Source organism: Pongo pygmaeus, chromosome 23, assembly GCF_028885625.2.
Source record: "Pongo pygmaeus isolate AG05252 chromosome 23, NHGRI_mPonPyg2-v2.0_pri, whole genome shotgun sequence".
Classification (NCBI taxonomy): domain Eukaryota; kingdom Metazoa; phylum Chordata; class Mammalia; order Primates; family Hominidae; genus Pongo; species Pongo pygmaeus.
In genome coordinates, this window is record NC_085931.1 from 19,928,735 (window position 1) to 19,942,789 (window position 14,055).

A 14,055-nucleotide genomic window follows, 5' to 3' on the forward strand; every position below is an offset into this window, starting at 1 on the left:
ATAGAGATGTTTCTGAGAATGCTTCTGTATAGTTTTTATGTGATGATATTTCCTTTTACAGCGTAGGCCTCATAGCGCTCCAAATATTCACTTGCAGATTCTACAAAAAGAGTGTGTCAAAACTGCTATATCAAAAGGAAAGTTTAAGTCTGTGAGTTGGATGCACTCATCACTAAGAACTCTGTGAGTATGCTTCTGCTTAGTTTTTATGAGAACATATTTCCATTTCCAGCATAGGCCTCAAAGCGCACCAAGTATCCACTTTCAGATTCTACAAAGAGAGTGTTACAAAACAGTTCTAAAAAAAAGGAGGTTTCAACTCTGTGGGTTGAATGCACTCATCGCAAAGAAGTTTCAGAGAATGCTTCTGTCTAGTTTTTAGGTGAAGATATTCCCTTTTTCATCATAGGCTTCAAATCGCTCCAAATATCCAATTGCAGATTCTACAAAAAGAGTGTTTCAAAACTGCTCTATCAAAAGGAAGGTTCAAGTCTGTGAGTTGAATGCATGAAGCACGGGGAAGTTTTTGTTAATGCTTCTGTCTAGTTTTTATGTGAAGATTTCTCTTTTTGCAGCATAGGCCTCAAATCGCTCCAAATACACACTTGCAGATTCTACAAAAAGAATGTTTCAAAACTGTTCTAGCAAAAGGAAAGTTCAACCCTGTGAGTTGAATGCACTCATCACACAGAAATTTCTGAGAATGTTTCTGTCTAGTTTTGATGTGAAGATATTTCCTTTTCCAGCATAGACCTCAAAGCACTCCAAATATCCACTTGCAGATTCTACAAAACGAGTGTTTCAAAACTACTCTATCAAAAGGGAGGTTCAAGGCTGTGAGTTGAATGCACTCATCACAAAAATATTTCTGGGAATGATTCTGCTTAGTTTTTCCGGGAAGATAATTTCTTTTCCAGCATAGGCCTCAATGAGCTCCAAATAATCTCTTGTAGACTCTACAAAGAGAGTGTTTCATAACTGTTCTACCAAAAGGAAGGTTGAACTCTGTGAGGTGAATGCACTCATCACAGAGAAGTTTCTGTGAATGCTTCCGTCTATTTATTATGTGAAGATATTTCCTTTTCCAGCATACGCCTCAAAGCGCTCCAAATAGCCACTTGCAGATTCTTCAAAAAGAGTGTTTCAAAACTGTTCCATCAAAGGGAAGGTTCAACTCTGTGAGGTGAATGCATTCATCGCAAAGAAGTTTCGGAGAATGCTTTTGTCTACTTTTTATGTGGGGATATTTCCTTTTCCTGCATAGGCCTCAAAGCGCTCCAAATATCCACTTGCAGTTTCTACAAAAAAAGTGTTTCAAATCTGCTCTTTCAAAAGGAAGTTTTAAGTCCGTGAGTTGAATGCATACGGCACAGGGAAGTTTCTGAGAATGCTTCTATCTAGTTTTTATGCGAAGATATCCCCTTTTTCACCATAGGCCTCAAATCGCTCCAAATATCCACTTGCAGATTCTACAAAAAGAGGGTTTCAAAACTGCTCTATCAAAAGGAAGGTTCTACTCTGTTAGTTTAATGCACACATCACAAAGAAAATACGGAGAATACTTCTGTCCAGTTTTTATGTGAAGATATTTCCTTTTCCATCTTAGCCCTCAAATCGCACCAAATATACACTTTCATATTTTACAAAAAGACTGTTTCAAAACTGCTCTATCAAAAGGAAATTTAAAGTCTGTGAGTACAATGCACTCATCACAAAGAAGTTTCTGAGCATGCTTCTGTCTAGTATTTATATGAAGAAATTTCCTTTTCGAGCATAGGCCTCAAAGCATTCCAAATATCCACTTGCAGATTCTACAAAAGAGTGTTTCAAAACTGCGCTATCAAAAGGAAGGTTCAACTCTGTGAGTTGAAATCATAAAACACAGAGAAGTTTCTGAGAATGCTTCTGTTTAGTTTTTATGTATACATATTTCCTTTTCCAGCATTGGCCTCAAAGCGCCAAAAATGTCCACCTGCAGATCCTACAAAAAGGGTGTTTCATAACTGCTCTTTGAAAAGCAGGGTTCAAATCTGTGAGTTGAATGCACACATCACAAAGAAGTTTCTGAGAATACTTCTGTCTAGTTTTTATGTGATGGTATTTCCTTTTCCTGCATAGGCCTCAAAGCGCTCTAAATATCCACTTCCAGATTCTACAAAAAGTGTTTTTCCAAACTGTTCTATCAAAAGGAAGGTTCAAGTCTGTGAGTTGAATTCATAAAGCACAGGGAAGTTTCTGAGAATGCTTCTGTCCAGTTTTTATGTGAAGATATACCCTTTTCCAGGCTAGGCCTCAAAGTGCTAAAACTATCCACTTGCAGATTCTACAATATGGTGTTTCAAAACTGCTTTATCAAAAGGAAGTTTCAATTCTGTGAGTTGAAGGCACACATCACAAAGATGTTTTTGAGAATGCTTCAATATAGTTTTTATGTGAAATTATTTCTTACTCCAACATAGGCCTCAAGCAATCCAAATATCCACTTGCAGATTCTATAAGAAGATTGTGTCAGAATTGTTCTATCAGAAGGAACTTTCAACACTGTGAGTTGAATGCACTCATCACAAAGAAGTTTCTGAGAATGCTTCTGTCTAGTTTTTAGGTGAAGATATTTTCTTTCCAGCATAGGCCTCAAAGCCCTCCAAACATCCACTTGCAGATTCTACAAAAAGTGTGTTTCAAAACTAGTCTATCAAAAGGAAGGTTCAACTCTGTTGGTTGAACGTTCTGATCCCACAGAAGTTTCTGAGAATGTTTCTGTCTAGTTTTTAGGTGAAGATATTTCCTTTTTCATCATAGGCCTCAAATCACTCCAAATATCCACTTGCAGATTCTACAAAAAGAGTGGTTCAAAACTGCTCTATCAAAAGGAAGGTTCAAGCCTGTGATTTGAATGCATAAAGCACAGGGGAGTCTCTGAGAATGCTTCTGTCTTGTTCTAAAGTTAAGATATTCCCTTTATGCAGCACAGGCCACACATCTCTCCAAATATCCACTTGCAAATTCTACAAACAGAGTGTTTCAAAACTGTTCTATCAAAAGGCAAGATCAAACCTGTGAGTTGAATGCACTCATCACCAAGAAATTTCTGAGAATGCTTCCGTCTAGTTTTTATGTGAAGATATTTCCTTTTCTAGCATAGGCCTCAAATTGCTCCAAATATCCACTTGCAGATTCTACAAAAAAAGTGTTTCAAAACTGTTCTATCAAAAGGAAGGTTCAACTCTTTGGGTTGAATGCACTCATCCCAAAGTAATTTCTGAGAATGCTTCTGTCTAGTTTTTATATGAAGATATTTCCTTTTCCGTCTTTGACCTCAAAGCGCTCAAAATACCCACTTGCAGAATCCACAAAAAGAGTGTTTCAAAACTGCTCTATCGAAAGGAATGTTCAAGTCTGTGAGTTGAATGCACTCATCACAAAAAGGTATCTCAGAATGATTCTGCTTATTTTTTTATGGGAAGATACACCCTTTTCCAGCATAGGTCTTAATGTGCTCCAAATGATCCCTTGTAGATTATACAAAGAGAGTGTTTCATAACTGTTCTACAAAAAGGAAGGTTGAACTCTGTGAGTTGAATGCACTCATCACAGAGAAGTGTCTGACAATGCTTCTGTCTAGTTTTTATGTGAAGATATTTCCTTTTCCAGCATAGGCCTCGAAGCGCTCCAAATATCCACTTGAAGATTCTTCAAAAAGAGTGTTTCAAAACTGCTCTATCAAAAGGAAGGTTCAAGTCTGTGAGTCGAATGCACTGATCACAAAAAAGTATCTCAGAATGATTCTGCTTTTTTTTTAATGGGAAGATACTTCCTTTTCCAGCATAGGCCCCAATGTGCTCCAAATGATCCCTTGTAGATTCTACAAAGAGAGTGTTTCATAACTGTTCTACAAAAAGGAAGGTTGAACTCTGTGAGTTGAATTCACTCATCACAGAGAAGTGTCTGACAATGCTTCTGTCTAATTTTTATGTGAAGATATTTCCTTTTCCAGCATAGGTCTCAAAGCTCTCCAAATATCCACTTGCAGATTCTACAAAAAGAGTGTTTCAAAACTGTTCTATCAAAAGGAAAGTTCAACTCTGTAAGCTGAATGCATTCATCACAAAGAAGTTTCACAGAATGCTTTTGTCTAGTTTTTATGTGAGGATATATCCTTTTCCAGCATAGGCCTCAAACCACTCCAAATATCCACTTGCAATTTCTACAAAAAGAGTTTTTCAAATCTGCTCTTTCAAAATGAATGTTCAAGTCTGTGAGTTGAAGGCATAACGCACACTGAAGTTTCTGAGAATGCTTACTTCTAGTTTTTATGTGAAGATATTCCCTTTTACACCACAGGCCTCAAATCGCTCCAAATATCCACTTGTAGATTCTACAAAAAGGGTGTTTCAAAACTGCTCTATCAAAAGGAGGTTTCTAGTCTGTTAGATGAATGCACGCATCACAAGGAAGTTTCAGAGAATGCTTCTGTCTAGTTTTTATATGAAGATACTTCCTTTTCCAGATTAGGCCTCAAAGCACACCAAATATCCACTTGCACATTCTACAAAAGGAGTGTTTCAAAACTGCTCTATCAAAAAGAAAGTTCAAGTCTGTGAGTACAATGCACTCATCATAGAGATGTTTCTGAGAATGCTTCTGTATAGTTTTTATGTGATGATATTTCCTTTTACAGCGTAGGCCTCATAGCGCTCCAAATATCCACTTGCAGATTCTACAAAAAGAGTGTGTCAAAACTGCTATATCAAAAGGAAAGTTTAAGTCTGTGAGTTGGATGCACTCATCACTAAGAACTCTGTGAGTATGCTTCTGCTTAGTTTTTATGAGAACATATTTCCATTTCCAGCATAGGCCTCAAAGCGCACCAAGTATCCACTTTCAGATTCTACAAAGAGAGTGTTACAAAACAGTTCTAAAAAAAAGGAGGTTTCAACTCTGTGGGTTGAATGCACTCATCGCAAAGAAGTTTCAGAGAATGCTTCTGTCTAGTTTTTAGGTGAAGATATTCCCTTTTTCATCATAGGCCTCAAATCGCTCCAAATATCCAATTGCAGATTCTACAAAAAGAGTGTTTCAAAACTGCTCTATCAAAAGGAAGGTTCAAGTCTGTGAGTTGAATGCATGAAGCACGGGGAAGTTTTTGGGAATGCTTCTGTCTAGTTTTTATGTGAAGATATTCCTTTTCCAGCATAGACCTCAAAATGCTCCAAATATCCACTTGCAGATTCTACAAAAAGACTGTTTCAAAACTGTTCTATCAAAAGGAAAGTTCAACTCGGTGAATTAAATGCACACATCACAAAGAAATTTCTGAGAATGCTTTTGTCTAATTTTTCTGTGAGGATATTTCCTTTTCCATCATAGGCCTCAATGCACTCCAAATATGCACTTGCAGTTTCTACAAAAAGAGTGTTTCAAATCTGCTCTTTCAAAAAGGAGGTTCAAGAGTGTGAGTTGAATGCAAATAGCGCAGGGAAGTTTCTCAGAATGCTTCTGTCTAGTTTTTATATGAAGATATTCCCTTTTCCAACATAGGCCTCAATGAGCTCCAAATAATCTCTTATAGATTCTTCAAAGAAAGTGTTTCATAAATGACTCATCACAGAGAAGTTTCTGAGAATGCTTCCGTCTAGGTATTATGTGAAGATATTTCTTTTTCCAGCATAGGTCCCAATGCGCTCCAAATATCCACTTGCAGATTCTAAAAAAAGAGTGTTTCAAAACTGTTCTATCAAAGGCAAGGTTCAACTCTGTGAGCTGAATGCATTCATCCCAAAGAAGTTTCGGAGAATGCTTTTGTCTTGTTTTTATGTGAGGATATTTCCTTTTCCAGCATAGGCCTCAAAGCGCTCCAAATATCCACTTGCAGTTTCTACAAAAAGAGTATTTAAAATCTGCTCTTTGAAAAGGAAGTTTCAAGTCTGTGAGTTGACTGCATAAAGCAAAGGGAAGTTTCTGAGAATGCTTCTATCTAGTTTTTATGTGAAGATATCCCCTTTTTCACTGTAGGCCTCAAATCGCTGTAAATATCCACTTGCAGAGTCTACAAAAAGGGTGTTTCAAAACTGCTCTACGAAAAAGAAGGTTCAAGCCTGTGAATTGAATGTATAAGGCACAAGGAAGTCTCTGGGAATGCTTCTGTCTAGTTCTTATGTTAAGATATTCCCTTTTTGCAGCATAGGCCTCAAATCGCTCCAAATATCCACTTGCAAATTCTACAAACAGAGTGTTTCAAAACTGTTCTATCAAAAGGAAAGTTCAACCCTGTGAGTTGAACGCACTCATCACAAAGAAATTTCTGAGAATGCTTCTGTCTAATTTTTATGTGAAGATATTCCCTTTTCCAGCATAGGCCTCAAATTGCTCCAAATACCCACTTGTAGATTCTATAAAAAGAGTGTTTCAAAACTGCTCTTTCAAAAGGAATGTTCAAGTCTCAGAGTTGAATGCACTCATCACAAAAATGTTTCTGAGAATGATTCTGCTTAGTTTTTATGGGAAGATATTCCCTTTTCCATCGTAGGCCTCAATGCGCTCCAAATAATCGATAGTAGATTCTACAAAGAGAGTGATTCAAAACTATTCTACCTAAAGGAAGGTTGAACTCAGTGAGCTGAATGCGCCCATCACAGAGAAGTGTCTGGGAATGCTTCTGTCTAATTTTTATGTGAAGATATTTCCTTTTCCAGCATAGGTCTCAAAGCACTCCAAATATCCAATTGCAGATTCTACAAAACGAGTGTTTCAAAACTGCTCTATCAAAAGGAATGTTCAAGTCTCTGAGTTGAAAGCACTCATCACATAAATGTTTCTGAGAATGATTCTGCTTAGTTTTTATGGGAAGATATTCCCTTTCCCATCATAGGCCTAAATGAGCTCCAAATAATCTATTGTAGATTCCAGAAAGAGAGTGATTCAAAACTGTTCTACCAAAAGGAAGGTTGAACTCTCTGAGTTGAATGCACTCATCACAGAGAAGTGTCTGAGAATGCTTCTGTCTAATTTTTATGTGAAGATATTTCCTTTTCCAGCATAAGTCTCAAAGCTCTCCAAATATCCACTTGCAGATTCTACAAAAAGAGTGTTTCAAAACTGTTCTATCAAAAGGAAAGTTCAACTCTGTAAGCTGAATGCATTCATCACAAAGAAGTTTCAGGGAATGCTTTTGTCTAGTTTTTATGTGAGGATATATCCTTTTCCAGCATAGGCCTCAAAGCACTCCAAATATCCACTTGCAATTTCTACAAAAAGAGTTTTTCAAATCTGCTTTTTCAAAAGGAAGGTTCAAGTCTGTGAGTTGAATGCATAAAGCACACTGAAGTTTCTGAGAATGCTTCCTTCTAGTTTTTATGTGAAGATATTCCCTTTTACACCACAGGCCTCAAATCACTCCAAATATCCACTTGCAGATTCTACAAAAAGGGTGTTTCAAAACTGCTCTATCAAAAGGAAGTTTCTAGTCTGTTAGATGAATGCACGCATCACAAAGAAGTTTCAGAGAATGCTTCTGTCTAGTTTTTATGTGAAGATATTTCCTTTTCCAGATTAGGCCTCAAAGCACACCAAATATCCACTTGCACATTCTACAAAAGGAGTGTTTCAAAACTGCTCTATCAAAAAGAAAGTTCAAGTCTGTGAGTACAATGCGTTCATCATAGAGATGTTTCTGAGAATGCTTCTGTATAGTTTTTATGTGATGATATTTCCTTTTACAGCGTAGCCCTCATAGCGCTCCAAATATCCACTTGCAGATTCTACAAAAAGAGTGTGTCAAAACTGCTATATCAAAAGGAAAGTTTATGTCTGTGAGTTGAATGCACTCATCACTAAGAACTCTGTGAGTATGCTTCTGCTTAGTTTTTATGAGAACATATTTCCATTTCCAGCATAGGCCTCAAAGCGCACCAAGTATCCACTTTCAGATTCTACAAAGAGAGTGTTACAAAACAGTTCTTAAAAAAAGGAGGTTTCTACTCTGTGGGTTGAATGCACTCATCGCAAAGAAGTTTCAGAGCATGCTTCTGTCTAGTTTTTAGGTGAAGACATTCCCTTTTTCATCATAGGCCTCAAATCGCTCCAAATATCCAATTGCAGATTCTACAAAAAGAGTGTTTCAAAACTGCTCTATCAAAAGGAAGGTTCAAGTCTGTGAGTTGAATGCATGAAGCACGGGGAAGTTTTTGGGAATGCTTCTGTCTAGTTTTTATGTGAAGATTTCTCTTTTTGCAGCATAGGCCTCAAATCGCTCCAAATACACACTTGCAGATTCTACAAAAAGAATGTTTCAAAACTGTTCTAGCAAAAGGAAAGTTCAACCCTGTGAGTTGAATGCACTCATCACACAGAAATTTCTGAGAATGTTTCTGTCTAGTTTTGATGTGAAGATATTTCCTTTTCCAGCATAGACCTCAAAGCACTCCAAATATCCACTTGCAGATTCTACAAAACGAGTGTTTCAAAACTACTCTATCAAAAGGAAGGTTCAAGGCTGTGAGTTGAATGCACTCATCACAAAAATATTTCTGAGAATGATTCTGCTTAGTTTTTCCGGGAAGATACTTTCTTTTCCAGCATAGGCCTCAATGAGCTCCAAATAATCTCTTGTAGACTCTACAAAGAGAGTGTTTCATAACTGTTCTACCAAAAGGAAGGTTGAACTCTGTGAGGTGAATGCACTCATCACAGAGAAGTTTCTGTGAATGCTTCCGTCTATTTATTATGTGAAGATATTTCCTTTTCCAGCATACGCCTCAAAGCGCTCCAAATAGCCACTTGCAGATTCTACAAAAAGAGTGTTTCAAAACTGTTCCATCAAAGGGAAGGTTCAACTCTGTGAGGGGAATGCATTCATCGCAAAGAAGTTTCGGAGAATGCTTTTGTCTACTTTTTATGTGGGGATATTTCCTTTTCCTGCATAGGCCTCAAAGCGCTCCAAATATCCACTTGCAGTTTCTACAAAAAAAGTGTTTCAAATCTGCTCTTTCAAAAGGAAGTTTTAAGTCCGTGAGTTGAATGCATACGGCACAGGGAAGTTTCTGAGAATGCTTCTATCTAGTTTTTATGCGAAGATATCCCCTTTTTCACCATAGGCCTCAAATCGCTCCAAATATCCACTTGCAGATTCTACAAAAAGAGGGTTTCAAAACTGCTCTATCAAAAGGAAGGTTCTACTCTGTTAGTTTAATGCACACATCACAAAGCAAATACGGAGAATACTTCTGTCCAGTTTTTATGTGAAGATATTTCCTTTTCCATCTTAGCCCTCAAATCGCACCAAATATACACTTTCATATTTTACAAAAAGACTGTTTCAAAACTGCTCTATCAAAAGGAAATTTAAAGTCTGTGAGTACAATGCACTCATCACAAAGAAGTTTCTGAGCATGCTTCTGTCTAGTATTTATATGAAGAAATTTCCTTTTCGAGCATAGGCCTCAAAGCATTCCAAATATCCACTTGCAGATTCTACAAAAGAGTGTTTCAAAACTGCGCTATCAAAAGGAAGGTTCAACTCTGTGAGTTGAAATCATAAAACACAGAGAAGTTTCTGAGAATGCTTCTGTTTAGTTTTTATGTATACATATTTCCTTTTCCAGCATTGGCCTCAAAGCGCCAAAAATGTCCACCTGCAGATCCTACAAAAAGGGTGTTTCATAACTGCTCTTTGAAAAGCAGGGTTCAAATCTGTGAGTTGAATGCACACATCACAAAGAAGTTTCTGAGAATACTTCTGTCTAGTTTTTATGTGATGGTATTTCCTTTTCCTGCATAGGCCTCAAAGCGCTCTAAATATCCACTTCCAGATTCTACAAAAAGTGTTTTTTCAAACTGTTCTATCAAAAGGAAGGTTCAAGTCTGTGAGTTGAATTCATAAAGCACAGGGAAGTTTCTGAGAATGCTTCTGTCCAGTTTTTATGTGAAGATATACCCTTTTCCAGGCTAGGCCTCAAAGTGCTAAAACTATCCACTTGCAGATTCTACAATATGGTGTTTCAAAACTGCTTTATCAAAAGGAAGTTTCAATTCTGTGAGTTGAAGGCACACATCACAAAGATGTTTTTGAGAATGCTTCAATATAGTTTTTATGTGAAATTATTTCTTACTCCAGCATAGGCCTCAAGCAATCCAAATATCCACTTGCAGATTCTATAAGAAGATTGTGTCAGAATTGTTCTATCAAAAGGAACTTTCAACACTGTGAGTTGAATGCACTCATCACAAAGAAGTTTCTGAGAATGCTTCTGTCTAGTTTTTAGGTGAAGATATATTCTTTCCAGCATAGGCCTCAAAGCCCTCCAAACATCCACTTGCAGATTCTACAAAAAGTGTGTTTCAAAACTAGTCTATCAAAAGGAAGGTTCAACTCTGTTGGTTGAACGTTCTGATCCCACAGAAGTTTCTGAGAATGTTTCTGTCTAGTTTTTAGGTGAAGATATTTCCTTTTTCATCATAGGCCTCAAATCACTCCAAATATCCACTTGCAGATTCTACAAAAAGAGTGGTTCAAAACTGCTCTATCAAAAGGAAGGTTCAAGCCTGTGATTTGAATGCATAAAGCACAGGGGAGTCTCTGAGAATGCTTCTGTCTTGTTCTAAAGTTAAGATATTCCCTTTATGCAGCACAGGCCACACATCTCTCCAAATATCCACTTGCAAATTCTACAAACAGAGTGTTTCAAAACTGTTCTATCAAAAGGCAAGTTCAAACCTGTGAGTTGAATGCACTCATCACCAAGAAATTTCTGAGAATGCTTCCGTCTAGTTTTTATGTGAAGATATTTCCTTTTCTAGCATAGGCCTCAAATTGCTCCAAATATCCACTTGCAGATTCTACAAAAAAAGTGTTTCAAAACTGTTCTATCAAAAGGAAGGTTCAACTCTTTGGGTTGAATGCACTCATCCCAAAGTAATTTCTGAGAATGCTTCTGTCTAGTTTTTATATGAAGATATTTCCTTTTCCGTCTTTGACCTCAAAGCGCTCAAAATACCCACTTGCAGAATCTACAAAAAGAGTGTTTCAAAACTGCTCTATCGAAAGGAATGTTCAAGTCTGTGAGTTGAATGCACTCATCACAAAAAGGTATCTCAGAATGATTCTGCTTATTTTTTTATGGGAAGATACACCCTTTTCCAGCATAGGTCTTAATGTGCTCCAAATGATCCCTTGTAGATTATACAAAGAGAGTGTTTCATAACTGTTCTACAAAAAGGAAGGTTGAACTCTGTGAGTTGAATGCACTCATCACACAGAAGTGTCTGACAATGCTTCTGTCTAGTTTTTATGTGAAGATATTTCCTTTTCCAGCATAGGCCTCGAGGCGCTCCAAATATCCACTTGAAGATTCTTCAAAAAGAGTGTTTCAAAACTGCTCTATCAAAAGGAAGGTTCAAGTCTGTGAGTCGAATGCACTGATCACAAAAAAGTATCTCAGAATGATTCTGCTTTTTTTTTAATGGGAAGATACTTCCTTTTCCAGCATAGGCCCCAATGTGCTCCAAATGATCCCTTGTAGATTCTACAAAGAGAGTGTTTCATAACTGTTCTACAAAAAGGAAGGTTGAACTCTGTGAGTTGAATTCACTCATCACAGAGAAGTGTCTGACAATGCTTCTGTCTAATTTTTATGTGAAGATATTTCCTTTTCCAGCATAGGTCTCAAAGCTCTCCAAATATCCACTTGCAGATTCTACAAAAAGAGTGTTTCAAAACTGTTCTATCAAAAGGAAAGTTCAACTCTGTAAGCTGAATGCATTCATCACAAAGAAGTTTAGGAGAATGCTTTTGTCTAGTTTTTATGTGAGGATATATCCTTTTCCAGCATAGGCCTCAAACCACTCCAAATATCCACTTGCAATTTCTACAAAAAGAGTTTTTCAAATCTGCTCTTTCAAAAGGAATGTTCAAGTCTGTGAGGTGAATGCATAACGCACACTGAAGTTTCTGAGAATGCTTCCTTCTAGTTTTTATGTGAAGATATTCCCTTTTACACCACAGGCCTCAAATCGCTCCAAATATCCACTTGTAGATTCTACAAAAAGGGTGTTTCAAAACTGCTCTATCAAAAGGAGGTTTCTAGTCTGTTAGATGAATGCACGCATCACAAGGAAGTTTCAGAGAATGCTTCTGTCTAGTTTTTATATGAAGATACTTCCTTTTCCAGATTAGGCCTCAAAGCACACCAAATATCCACTTGCACATTCTACAAAAGGAGTGTTTCAAAACTGCTCTATCAAAAAGAAAGTTCAAGTCTGTGAGTACAATGCACTCATCATAGAGATGTTTCTGAGAATGCTTCTGTATAGTTTTTATGTGATGATATTTCCTTTTACAGCGTAGGCCTCATAGCGCTCCAAATATCCACTTGCAGATTCTACAAAAAGAGTGTGTCAAAACTGCTATATCAAAAGGAAAGTTTAAGTCTGTGAGTTGGATGCACTCATCACTAAGAACTCTGTGAGTATGCTTCTGCTTAGTTTTTATGAGAACATATTTCCATTTCCAGCATAGGCCTCAAAGCGCACCAAGTATCCACTTTCAGATTCTACAAAGAGAGTGTTACAAAACAGTTCTAAAAAAAAGGAGGTTTCAACTCTGTGGGTTGAATGCACTCATCGCAAAGAAGTTTCAGAGAATGCTTCTGTCTAGTTTTTAGGTGAAGATATTCCCTTTTTCATCATAGGCCTCAAATCGCTCCAAATATCCAATTGCAGATTCTACAAAAAGAGTGTTTCAAAACTGCTCTATCAAAAGGAAGGTTCAAGTCTGTGAGTTGAATGCATGAAGCACGGGGAAGTTTTTGGGAATGCTTCTGTCCAGTTTTTATGTGAAGATATTCCTTTTCCAGCATAGACCTCAAAATGCTCCAAATATCCACTTGCAGATTCTACAAAAAGACTGTTTCAAAACTGTTCTATCAAAAGGAAAGTTCGACTCGGTGAATTAAATGCACACATCACAAAGAAATTTCTGAGAATGCTTTTGTCTAATTTTTCTGTGAGGATATTTCCTTTTCCATCATAGGCCTCAAAGCACTCCAAATATGCACTTGCAGTTTCTACAAAAAGAGTGTTTCAAATCTGCTCTTTCAAAAAGGAGGTTCAAGAGTGTGAGTTGAATGCAAATAGCGCAGGGAAGTTTCTCAGAATGCTTCTGTCTAGTTTTTATATGAAGATATTCCCTTTTCCAACATAGGCCTCAATGAGCTCCAAATAATCTCTTATAGATTCTTCAAAGAAAGTGTTTCATAAATGACTCATCACAGAGAAGTTTCTGAGAATGCTTCCGTCTAGGTATTATGTGAAGATATTTCTTTTTCCAGCATAGGTCCCAATGCGCTCCAAATATCCACTTGCAGATTCTAAAAACAGAGTGTTTCAAAACTGTTCTATCAAAGGCAAGGTTCAACTCTGTGAGCTGAATGCATTCATCCCAAAGAAGTTTCGGAGAATGCTTTTGTCTTGTTTTAATGTGAGGATATTTCCTTTTCCAGCATAGGCCTCAAAGCGCTCCAAATATCCACTTGCAGTTTCTACAAAAAGAGTATTTAAAATCTGCTCTTTGAAAAGGAAGTTTCAAGTCTGTGAGTTGACTGCATAAAGCAAAGGGAAGTTTCTGAGAATGCTTCTATCTAGTTTTTATGTGAAGATATCCCCTTTTTCACTGTAGGCCTCAAATCGCTGTAAATATCCACTTGCAGAGTCTACAAAAAGGGTGTTTCAAAACTGCTCTACCAAAAAGAAGGTTCAAGCCTGTGAATTGAATGTATAAGGCACAAGGAAGTCTCTGAGAATGCTTCTGTCTAGTTCTTATGTTAAGATATTCCCTTTTTGCAGCATAGGCCTCAAATCGCTCCAAATATCCACTTGCAAATTCTACAAACAGAGTGTTTCAAAACTGTTCTATCAAAAGGAAAGTTCAACCCTGTGAGTTGAACGCACTCATCACAAAGAAATTTCTGAGAATGCTTCTGTCTAATTTTTATGTGAAGATATTCCCTTTTCCAGCATAGGCCTCAAATTGCTCCAAATACCCACTTGTAGATTCTATAAAAA